Source organism: Lithobates pipiens, unplaced genomic scaffold (assembly GCF_037356315.1).
Source record: "Lithobates pipiens isolate NorthernLeopardFrog02 unplaced genomic scaffold, aLitPip1_a1.2 Scaffold_18, whole genome shotgun sequence".
In the NCBI taxonomy this organism is placed as follows: Eukaryota; Metazoa; Chordata; class Amphibia; order Anura; family Ranidae; genus Lithobates; species Lithobates pipiens.
The window spans coordinates 222,895,798-222,908,554 of record NW_027507758.1 but is presented as its reverse complement, the minus strand read 5'-3'; the positions used below and the strand labels follow the sequence as shown (position 1 = coordinate 222,908,554).

Genomic DNA, 12,757 nt, shown 5'->3' with positions numbered 1-12,757 from the left:
AGTGATCTGTGTTCTTTTTTATAAAAAAATCATGGCAGTGCCTCAAATCCACAGACAAGAGCACATTGCTTTTTCATGCATGTAGCTCCAGAAATTTCTGTACAAAGAATTATGCACCCGGGAGACTGACACGCATGGTGACCATGTCCCAGATTTTTTTGTACTTCACGTGAATAACTGCCAGCTAGACAAAAACAGTACCAAGTGCAAATTATAGTAACCTATAGCAACCAATCACTTGCAACGTGTCAGAGTCAAATTCCCACAAGACCATTTACCTTCAATAACTAAGAATTACCAGAAATATACTAAATAAGCCCAATAGTGATGTAAAAATGTATGCTACACATTTTCTATACAAAACATGTTTCACTTTGAATTGAAAATGGACCCTTAATGCAATCAATCTGGTTTCTTTACTGTACCTCGGTGTACACTACTATGTAGTGGGTAGATGGCAGAATTCATTTCCATCGCCTGATTCCCACTAAATATGCATGTAGAGTTCGTACAAATCATCAGCCTACAAAACAAGGCCATTTACGAGCTTGCAAGGGAAATCCCTTCAGAAGACATGAGCTAGTAGGTAAATATAACAAGCAATGCTTAAGCTTCTGTATATAACAAGTCATTATGATCACACCACTGTCACTGCTGCGACTCACCAGTTCTTTGTGTCTGTATTATAGAATACAGACTTGGATGGCTGTACTCCAGAGCGAAGTAATCTTTTTCAAGCAATCCTTGTATCCTTCTTTCTGGCTCTTCTATCAACACTGACATACCACCCACGGAAAATGAACTGCAAATACATAGAAGAATTAGGAAGTGCGTTAGACTTTGAAACTGAAGCGACTGCACAGTGACCTAGATATGAAATATTAAGCGTGTTGACACAATTACGGCATAGGCTGCAATCAATACAGCAGCTAATTATCCTTTGCACGATACGTTACATATTGCACCAATAGAAGCAGAAGAAAATCCTAAATATCATTCAGCTTGTTTATGATATGCCCATAAAGCAGGGGATTTGAAAGAAAATCTTTGCTAATGCAGCGTCTCAAGCCTATTCTTGAGATTTCCTTCTTTCATGATGTAGATTATTGTGCTAGAGATAGGAGAAGTCCATCTGTCACTTCATCCTTCTACAAAGCAAGGGGAGTATCCGATTGCTCCAGCCCAGATTCCGAATACATGGAAGAATTGGCACTGTTTATAGGCACAACTTACCGGCGGGGAACATTGTGGACAGGCAGATCACCAATGACACCCACGAGTGAGCCTCCTAGAAAGATGCGCGGCTTACAAGACAAATAGGGTGAAGGGAATAGAAAGAAAATGCCAAAAGGAATTTGCTCATGGCAGCTCCTGCGCTTGACTGCTGTTCTAATTGATTCACTATAGAAACACACTGTTCGCACCCACGCTCACTTCACCCCATCACAGAAATAGCATCGCAGCCTGTCAGCACAGGAACAAATCCCTTCCATCACCTCCATGCATCATATAACAAAAGGCTCCTTATTTGCTACCTCGCTCTATTCTGTTAGCCATCTTTCACCGACGATGCCTGGGCTAATGGATTCCCAGTGATTTTTATGCATTCTGCCCTCTGGCAGCATTCTAAATTTAGCTTTTCCCATTTTGTCATCTTAAAAGCTGTGCTTTACAATGGTATAGCCCAAAAAAAAAAAATTCAATAAAAAAAAAAAAAATGCTCAATACAGACGGCAGCCTTCCAATCAAACACAAATATTTGAAATGATCAACACATACACGTTCATGTGTAAAAGAAAAGAGTTGTTTCTCACTGTGGTGGCCAGGGCAGCTTCTCCTCCTCACTATGGAGCTGTGCTCGGTGTGTGCCTTTGTGGCAGCTCCTTGTACGTCACTGGCTCCAGTCGCTGCAGGATTCCCCTTGTGGAGGAGAGTATGTGCTGTCATCACACAGAGGACTCACTTGCAGCTGAACCACAGCCTGCTAGCCCTGCATCTTAGCCCATGGCAAGACATTTCTAAAGGCAGGCTGAGCGCCAATGCGATTTACATGCCCACCAGGCCAAGTGTTGTCACTCTGCCATGGCATAGCAGTTGAGCACTTCTCTTTTATAATATAACATGCAGTTTTGTTGCCTTGGGCTGCTCTGTTAACAACATGATGTACTATAAAAAAAGACCATTACACAAAGGGAAGGCAAAGCAATTGCACAAGCAAAGTGCTGCATATGTGAAAAAAGGCCTCTGTGTCAGCCCATCAGAACATTGTAAAGAGCCTCCCGTGTGTACTGTACATTTTTGGCTTACTTACAAAATTAAAGCTCAATACTTATCATCCCCGCTTTTCTGGGCGGATACAAATTAACTCTTAGATATCAGTCTCAATAACAATAATGCCACAGTAATCAAAGTCTCTCCTCACAGCAGCCTGGAAAAACAACAACGCCCTCAGGCGTATATCAAATGTGTCTCATAAACCAGTGCTTAAAAAACACTTATGGGTTTATCTTCCTTATAAATTAGACTTAATGGATTCTCGCCAGATTATTTGACCCCTAGTGAGTGTGCATCAAATAAAGCTTGATTCCAAAAAAATACATTTTTCAGAATCAATCAAAATTGGCTAGACAATTATTATTATTATTATTATTATTATACAGGATTTATATGGTGCCGACAATTGACAATAAAAATTTGTACTCATAGAAATTAAGTAAATTAAAAGAAGCGAGTTCTCAGTATTATAAATGCTCACTATTGTTAAAAGAGATTTGAATCCTGGGGTTGAAGCTGCCCTGGATTTATTTAAAGCGTAACTCCACTTTTGTTGAAAATAAAATATTCCCCCTCCCCCTTGGATGATCTATGTACATTGCAAGGATTATAACAACCTTTGTTGCAGATGCCTACCTTTTGTTATTCTGAAGTAATCTCTGTTTGTTCCCCTGTGCTGAGTGGGTCTAATGGGAGTTGTTTCATAATTATCAGTTATGCACTAATGAGGAAAACTGTTGTGCCTGCATCCCTTTAGACGCGATTTCCTACTGGAATTGTCTCACCAAAAATTATATTTTTGTTGAAGGGGATGCTGAAAATCTGACTTATATCTTAGGCAGCCTTCTGGGAAAATTGGTGAGCCAATGACACCAGCAGGAAATTATGTTTCTTTGGGGTGGTCAGTACACATTGTGTGTACAGAACAACTCCAGGTACCCATATTGTATTGCATTTTCAAAAAATTACAGCGGCTGCAGATTGTAAAGGAAAGGTAATTTTTAATAACATTCATTTACAATATGACTTGTGTCCCAATTGTATATGCTGCATCTGTGGTCATCAGCCTTGTCCTCGGGGGCCACTAACAGGCCAGGTTTGCAAGATAACTGAAATACATCACAGGTGATATCATTTGCTGCTCAGTGATTGCAGTATTCTAGTCTGCATCTCCCCAAGGTAATACATAAAACCTGGTCTGTTGGTGGGTTGATGACCACTGCGCTACATTATTCTTTCATTTAATTTTATTTTTAACGCTCTGTGGATATCTCATAAGCTAACACTTAAAAAACACTTATGGGTTTCTCTTTCTTATAAATTAGAATCAATAGTTTCTCACCAGATTTAATGACCCCTTAGTGAATGTATATCAAATAAAGCTTGATTAAAAAAATACATTTTTATTAAGTAAAAATTTTCTTTGTCTACCCAAATTAGTGAAAGAATTACAAATAAAAATCTGTTACTGTGCAGTCTTACCATTTAAAAATTATTATTTGAGAACTAAGGCCTTGTTTCCCACATGGCGTACTATACTGTACTTCATGGAATGAAGAGCTGTATTTACCTGGCTGGGGATGCACAAGTAATCTGTGCAATGCAGTCCCACTGATGTTAATTGGGACACAGTGACTGCACGGACATAGCTGCTGTGTTCCAACATGACATCCATGTGGGTGCATGTGTGTATACCCAAACTCTCCCTGTGTGTTCGGGGACATGCACCTGTACCCATGCGATTGTCATATTGGGACAAATCCACTGTGACCCAGTTTACATCAATGGGTCTGTCTACACAGAACATCTGTGCATTCCCATGCAGGTAAACACATCCCTGCAACGGCATATGGCATAGTATGCCCTGTGTTAATTAGACCTAAGAGAAAAAGGCTTACCAATAGCTAAAGCTATAAAAATATTTTTTTATAATTAATCAACGATGAAAAAAAAAAAAAAAAAATCAAAATGATTTTATTCATAAAATATTTATTAGAAATTATTTGGTAGAAAAATATATATATGGAACTATCTTTATCCACAAAAATAAATAAAAAAGTAAAAAACAAAATATTACACAGAATAAATTTCACATAAGGCTTTATGTATACTACAGTTAGGCTACTTTCACACTGTAGCTGCTCCACGTTAGTGGTAAAAGGGCATTCGTTTTATCGGTGCTTTACCGTCATTTTAACAGTGCATTTTGACTGCTAGTGGGGTGCTCTTAACCCCCGCTAGAAGAAAGGGTTAAAAGCGGCCATGTTGTGGCACTGCCAAATCGATTTGCAGGTAATTTCAATGGGCAGGGCGTTTAGGGAGCAGTGTATACACAGCTCCCAAACTGCCCCAAAGACGTCCTGCAAGCGCACCGCCCCAGTGTGAAAAGACACACTGAAATTAATTGGGAGGCGGTTTTCTGTGGTGCCTGTAAAGCACCTGAAAAGCCTCCCCAGTGGGAAAGCCTGAGTGCTTTCACACTGGGGCGGTGCGCTTGCAGAGCAGGAAAAAAGTCCTGCAAGCAGCATCTTTGGGGCAGTGCGTCCCTGCCATTGAAATCAATGGGAAACGCTTCAGCAGCAGCACTTTGCTTTTAACCCTTTATTCGACTGCTAGTGGGGGTTAAAGGCCTGTGCCCGAAAAGCGCTGCTATAACAGCAGTAAAAACACGCTTAAGCTCCTAAGTTCAACTCCATAAAAGCCTATAAATCTATACATAGGCATTTAGCAGAATTTAGGGGTTGCTGCATTTATAGGCACTTCAACCTCCCTCAATCTCCTTCTCCTGATTACAGAAGAATCGCATTCAGTATAGGAGCGTTTTGACCACTGGCCGCTAGAAAGTGCAAACCAAGCAAAATCACAGGGATTTTGCTGCGTTTTGTATTTCCCTGCAGCGTGCGGTCAAAGTAGGCTGTGTGTACACAAGCCTCAATGTGCTAATAGTTAAAAAAAAAAAAGAGGTATTAAACCAAAATTGTATAATATTGCAGCTTACCTATCATTAGATGTGGTGGCTGTATCAGTTTTCTTTTCTTTGGCTTTTTTCCCTCTATTTTCATTTAGTGATCTGATCAGTAACACACCTCCCCTATTAGTGAGACACAGCTGTGGAGGAATGAGCACAGGAGGAACAGCAGATGACAGCATTGTCAGTAGTCTTAAATGTATTAGCAGATATACTAACAAATTGAAGCCAAACTCCAGCTTAAACTTTATAATCAGTTACATTAAACAGTCCTGCCAGTGTTATGTGGTTTGTGTTATCCATGTTAATTTATACATTTTGTTGGCGAGCACTGTAAAAAACAACAGACTTGCTGGCTGGATTACCAGATGAAAATAGAAGAAAGAAAGCCTAAAAAAGAAAACCAATGCAAGGACCACATCTAAGAATTGGTAACCTGCAATATAATAAATGTTTGTTTTTGGGTTTATCATTTGCTAACCACCCGCCCCAGTTTTACTTCAGCAAGGTGGCTCTGCTGCACAAATCGCCATAGGTGTACATCGGCTGTTGAACTCGCATTCGTCTGCGCGCTCCCATTGGTCAGCAGAGGGGCCAATAAGCGGTTCTGGCGGCCACTCGCAATCATTCCCCACAGTGACAGAACGGGGATCTGCCTCTGTGCACAAGGCAAATCTCCGTTCTGACACGAAGATCACAGATCCTGTCTTTCTGCTAAAATGCTAAAATGCAGCCTACCAGTGCCCACCAATTGCAGCCTACCATTGCCCCTGGATCACACAGAGTGGTGACAATCTCCTGCTGTCACAGAGCTTAGATTTGAATCTCCTAGGCAGTCACTGTAACAAAATCCCACCTCCTAGACCGGCTCGTCACACTGATTCAATTTCACTGCACTGGATCAGTGTTCCGTCTATCTCACAGGAGCCATCTAGGAGGCAGGACTTTGTTACACTGCCACTGGGCATTTCAGACCAAAGCTCATGCAGTGTGTATGACCAGGGCCAGTGCAAGCATTTTTGTCTACACAGGCGAATGTGCATTTTGGACCCCCCCTCCTCCACAAAGCAACCCCTACTCTACAGCCTCGCTGGTACCTCTGTAAGATTGCACTCATAATATAGATGAGGTGCAATGTGAAGGAAGTCACACAGCATTGAAGATTTTAGCTGTGCTGAACTGGCACCCCTCATATTCTCCATCCCAGCACACCTTCCCCACCCAATCACCCCTCTCCAAATCCCTCCAGCACAAATACAAATCCCCCCTCCCTAGCACAACAAATCTCCCTAAAAAAAAATCTTCTCCCAGCAAAATTTCTCTCCTGCCCCTGCTAACATAATCACCCTGCCCCCCCCCCCCCCATAATGCTTCTTCTAGCACAGATCTTCCTCACAGTTCTGGAAAAACCCATATACCCCCATCCCTGCACAAAACCTTCCCCTCTTCAAATAACCCCAGATTCACTATTCCTAATCCACTTAAATTCCCACCCCCCACCCCCATCCTTCCCAGTTCCCCCAAATCCCCCATGCCAAGTCAACCTCCCAGTTCTGTCATAAAACTTCCCACCCAAATCCCCCTTCCCAGTACAAAAGCTTCCTCCCAAACACAAATCATCTCCCTTCTTATACAAATTAATCAACAATACTTCCCAACTGTGGGACCTCAATGAGAGAGAAACAAAATCACGCAAATCCAGACTAAGGGCCAGTTCATAGCAGCGTGAGTGCGGAAAACCCACGGTCTGTGTACGTTTCTTGCATTGCATTCAAAATGCACTGCAGTTGTGATCTGCAGTGGGTGTGAATGTTAACTTAACAGAGAAAAGATATACAGTACCTGTGCTCAAATCCCAATAGCTTGTACATGTGTTTAAACTGTCAGGTGCTAAACATGTGTCCCCATATTAACACTACATATTCTGGATGGACACTCTGCCAACTGCTATACAACCTTCCAAGCAAACTATGCAATGACAAACAGGTTTATTTAGTTGACATATATTGCAATACATGTTTAAGCAGGCCAACTGTGTCAAAGTAATCCCTCTTCTGGCCAGTCCTACTCTGCCTTGCCACTGCAAATGCTATGGTAGACACCATGCCAACCTGGGGCATAAAGGTGAGGGAGAGCTACTAGGTTCAGGTCTGGTCACTGACACTTAAACATGTATTGCAATATATGTGAACTGAATATCCCTGTTTGTCATTGCATAGTTTGCTGGAAAGGATGTACAGCCAGCCGTGTGCAGAGGGTTCATCCAGCAATTGTAATGTTAACATAATGACACCACAAATGCACGTCGCAAGTGTTTACCTGCATTGGATCGTATGGTATAGTACCATGTAATCGGGTTCCTGTGTGTCTTTTAACTATTGGTGCAGTCCAGCACAATTTCAGCCCATTCAAATGGGCTGAAATTGCACTGCACCTGGAATGCATGTGAATTGCACAGGAACGCATAGTGTATTCCTGTGTGATTCATAGGGTGAACCGGCCCTGAGTCCTGGAGCTCAGTGCTGAAAAAAGTTTGGCCACCTGGCTCCCTTAACTTGCCTGGCAGGGGGGCACTAGTGTGAGCACCTGGAGCCAGAGGCGTAACTAGATCCTTCAGGGCCCTCATGCAAAAAAACATGAAGGGCCCCCCTAACCCCACCTCCTATACAAGCCCTGGGCTTCCAGTTCTGGGAAGGCGTCCATGCACATCCTCCTATAACCCTCCTGCATGCCGCCTGGGAGTGAGCATCCAGCACGCTCTGTGATACAGCTGATCACAGAACACAGTAAAGGGCTAACCACAGCACCCCTTTACCATGTGATCAGCCAAGAGAGCAGTTAGCCAGCAAGACTGCCAGTACATTGTTTACACTGATAATTAGTGCCCAGATTATCAGTGCGGCCTCATCAGTGCCGCCTATCGGTGCACATCAGTGCTTATCAGTGCCCATTAACACCACTTATAAGTGCTCACCAATTGCGCCTATTAGTGCCACATATCAGTGCTCATCAATGCCCCCTATCAGTGCCCCTTATCAGTGCTCATCAATGCCCCCTATCTGTGCCCAGCAGTGCCACTTATCAATGCTCATCAATGCCGCCCATTAGTTCCCATCAGCAGGACTCTGAGCTGAGAGCATCTCTCACATACCTCACAGAGCCTGAACTGACAGTCCCCCCCTCGCACGGACCGGAGAGGAGAGAGACAATCTGCTTCTCCTCCTCCCACCCCTCACCACCTCTGTGGACTGCAGAAGTGTTAAGCTAAGCAGCTGAATGATCAAACTCTGCTGCTTAGCTTCACAGTTCCCGCAGTGCACACAGGTGGACAGGGGTGGGAGGAGAAGGAGCAGATTGTCTCTCTCCTCTCCAGTCCGTGTGAGGCGGGGGACTGTCACTGCAGGCTTTGTGCTGTATGAGAGAGATGCTCTCAGCTCAGAGTCCTGCAGCAAGCAACCCTGCTGCCCCCAGTGACAGAATGCTAGGGCGGCTTATCCTCCCTTCACAGTTCTCAGCCGCTCAGTGACCTGGATCCCGGAAGCTCATGGATGTTTTATCCAGAACTTGGGAGCAGAGGGTTGCTTTGGCATGATGTCAAGGTGTGTTCCCAAACAGCTGTGTGGAGCTGGAAGAGAGGGGCCTGAGGGCAACAGGGGGAAGATGTATAGGAGGGGCGACAGGGCGGTAACATATAGAGGAATCGATCCCCGCCTCCTGCAGCCGCTGAATGCCTGCCAGAGTGAAAGGAGGAGAAGCGGTCATTCAGCCGCTGCAGGATGTGTGGATTGATTCCACCCCTCCTATTCAGCTGTACAGGGAGGCCTTAGGGGCCCCCTGGAGCAGGGGGCCGGTTCACAAGTGTGACCGCGCTTGGGGCAATTGCCCTGCATCTGTGTAGCAGCCAGCATCTCCTTGATTTTGGGGTGGGGAAGGGTTGGTAAGAGGATACTGTATGCGCTAGGGGGCACTTTAGGAGGAGAAAGGGCATGTGCTCGGGGGGTCAGATTTTATATCCAGCAACCCTCTTAACAAGTGGCAGTGCACCTATTAAGGGCACACGGGCGCGGCCCCCTCTGTCACACCACCCCCCTATTTGAATAATGGATAGATTCATGCATGAATCTGTCCATGGCCACTGCCACCACCCCCTATTCGGGCATCCAGACCCTTTTTGGATGCCAGGCACCTGAATTTCAGCGGCAGGGGTGTATTTTTGAACTCCGACCGCAAAGCATTGCGCTTACAATTCACCCAGGTGTGTCAGAAAAGCACATATTCACTTTTCTAACACTGAACTGCCTCTCCACCATTCAGGAAGCACGGGTGTGTTACCCGTCACCTGATTGGCTGAAACAACAGCTGTTGTGATTGGACGCCTATCAGAAGGAGAGGAGGGGAGGAGATGCATGGAGAACACAGCTTGTCACTGTCACCCGCTGCCCCAACGAGATTGGGTAAGTGCTGGGCAGACGGTGAGTAGGCGGGATCACAGTGGCAACATTTGATGGGCACAGTGGTGCCATTTGATGTGCACAGTGGCAACATTTAATGGCACAGTGGCAACATTTAATGGAACAGTGGCTGCAATTGATGGGCACAGTGGCTGCGTTTGATGGCACACTGGCTGCAATTGATGGGCACAGTGGCTGCCTTTGATGGCACAGTGACTGTGTTTGATGGCATAGTGGCTGCGTTTGATGGGCACAGTGGCTGTGTTGATGGGCACAGTGACTGCGTTTGATGTTTTTTCTTCAGAATTTGTTTGTTTGCACCCCCCCCAAAAAAAATTTGAGCACCAGCCACCACTGCTCCTAGCACAAGTCCTCTCTCCACCCAAAGTGCCCCCTAGCACATATAGTATCCTCTTACACACCCCCCCAAATCGCTGCAAAATACTCCTGTCAGTTTGCCTCCCCCCCTCAAAATCATTGCAAGTATTCCTATTTTCAGTTTTAGGGGATTACTGCAAGTCATGCACCCTTTTTATCAGCTTACACACACCCCACCTGCACAAATGTCACTGTGTGTTATAATTATAGACCTCAGATCAGAGCCACAGATGCATAGTGGTGTTTCTTCTCCTCCCTGGCTCCTTCCACTGTCTGTGTGGAGGAAGTCATCAGAGCCGATGAAGAGGCTGCGGGCTGCGGCTTCAGTCCCCTCTGCCATGTGTGAAAGGCAGCCGGCGGGGATGGGGAGAGATGCTGTCAGAGCTAACATTGTAGTGTGGGACACCAAACACCCCGCTCAAGCTGCGGGTGGGTGAGCACACACTAGCACCTCCGCCCACACACAAGGAGGGAGGGGAGCACTTTGGCACTTCGGTGCCCCCACCTCTGCGGTGTCAGCCCTAACAGTGTGGCATAACAGGAGGGGGTGGGGGAAGCGGCTCTGTCTGCTGTTTGCTGGGACTTGCTGCCAAGAACAGAGGGGATTAAAAAAGCAAGCAGACTAGCAGTGCCGTGTCTGCAGTGTCAACAGTATGTGAGTGAGCTGTGGGAGAGAGACAATGTACAAGCGGGCCAGATATGCTCCATGGGCTGCGGTTTGGTGATCCCTGCTCTAGAACATGTGTTTATCCTGTCTATATGACTTTGAGTACATTAATTAGAAGTTCCTTTGTGTGGTTTTTTCTTTGACTCATAGCCTTTATTCCTCTCATACCCACCGCAGTGACAGGGTCTGGTGACCCGAATGGGGACCTTGGATCGGGTGAACCATCCATCACTCTTTGATGAGCTTTGGCACTCCAGCCAAAGTTGTGTTGTGTAGACATTCTTGATGCCTAAAACTCCAAATTCTTAAAAAATGATAACGCCTTTGCTTGTTTATATGTTTTCTGTTATTTATGTTTTATTTTATTTTCAGATAATGTGATTTCCACATCTACTGAGAAAATGGTCTAGAGCCGTGAGGCATGTAGAGAAACATCAAATGTGGAATTATTTCCCATGCGTTTACATGTATATGCCGTATTCTGTTCTCACACACCATATTTTTGTGTAGTATTTTGTGGATGTGGTGCCCCAACATGAGTCTTGTTGGCACTTTTATCAATCTATCAATTTTCAGCAAAGGGCCAACAAGAGTCCTGGTGGAATTGTGCACATATATCCAGGTATATATAAATATATAGTTATTACTAGAGATACCTCCCAGGTGAATGTTGATGCAAAGTCCAGTTGCAGGGTCCCCTGAGGATGATCAAAATGCAGCATTATGCAGGTCGAATTTTGAACGAATTTTCTTTTCAAAATCAGAAAATTCTTTTTTTTTGTGATCCGATGATGCCACCATTGATTTTCGAAATTCGGCCGACCTAGCCTTTAATTTCACCTCATGTTGCTACAGAAAATAATTTTCTTGGCTGGGAATCTTCTTTTCTCTATGTAAATTTTCTTTTATCTCTGTACATTTTCTTTTATCTCCGTACATTTTCTTTTCTTATTACGTTTCTTGCACGATTCTCCCATCATTGATTAGAAAATCGTTTGTTTTTCTAAGAATTTCCAACATGTCCGATTCCTCAAATTTTATTTCTGAATGAAAATCGGCTGTTGCTGCAACCCACTAATGGTGCGAAATTCATACGAAAATTCTTAGATACGATTTTCGAAAGAAAATTCTTTCGAAATTCGAACCGTGTATGGCCGGCATTAGTCTTGCTTTTGGAGACCTGAAGTCAAGATCTACGGTGATGAGGAGACCCTTCAGCTGTTGTACAACCAGTTTGGAATACAGCTTTTCACCAGCAGAAATGGTGGTATGGCACTGCAACTCTAGCTAGTTAGTCTAGCTACTCTTTGCTTAGTCCCTAGTAGCACCTCATCAGCTTTACCCTCAGCTTCTTTAGCAAGATAGTGGTCAGCTTGGAGGTGTGTTTGGGGTCATTATCATGTTGGAATACTGCCCTGTGGCTCAGTCTCCAAAGGGAAGGGATCATGCTCTGCTTCAGTATGTCACAGTACATGTTGGCATTCATGGTTCCCTCAATGAACTGTAGCTCTACAGTGCCAGCAGCACTCATGCAGCCCCAGAACATGACACCCCCACCATCATGATTGATTGAAGGCAAGACACACTTGTCTTTGTACTCCTCACCTGGTTGACACCACCTAAACTAAATAAGTTTATCTTGGTCTCATCAGACCACAGGACAACTGTTTGCAGGCTTCCTTGTGCATTATTTTTAGAAGAGGCTTCCTTACATAGTTAGATATTTCTGTGCGTTACTGCAGGTTTCACGCAGTATATTTCTGTGCATTACTGCATGCTTAATGCAGTATATTTCAATGTGTTACATGCCGTCTAACGCAGTATATTTCAGTGCATTAGTGCACGTTTAACGCAATATATTTCAGAGCATTACTACATGTTTAACACAGTATATTTCTGTGCAATAGTGCATGTTTAACGCAGTATATTTTGGAGCGTTACTGCGCGTTTAATGCAATATATATTTGTGCGTTAGTGCCTGTTTAACGCAGTATATATCAGTGTGTTACTGCACGTTTA

At 44.3% G+C, this 12,757-nt stretch overlaps 1 protein-coding gene across 4 annotated transcripts in view; it reads right to left on the bottom strand.

The window, feature by feature from the left end:
* GNG4 (G protein subunit gamma 4) overlaps nt 1-1,972 on the bottom strand; it is a 121,434-nt gene extending 119,462 nt beyond the window's left edge. The window contains exons 1-2 of one of the 4 annotated variants that reach the window (XM_077486624.1): nt 1,815-1,972; nt 666-802 (exon numbers count right to left, since the gene is read on the bottom strand). The gene's annotated coding sequence lies outside the window, so the exon portion shown is untranslated. Of the gene's footprint in view, nt 1-665; nt 803-1,233; nt 1,442-1,535; nt 1,557-1,779 lie in introns of those variants that run through there. The other 3 variants (XM_077486622.1, XM_077486625.1, XM_077486623.1) reach the window with 3 other exon arrangements.
* Between the last annotated feature and the right edge of the window lie 10,785 nt (nt 1,973-12,757).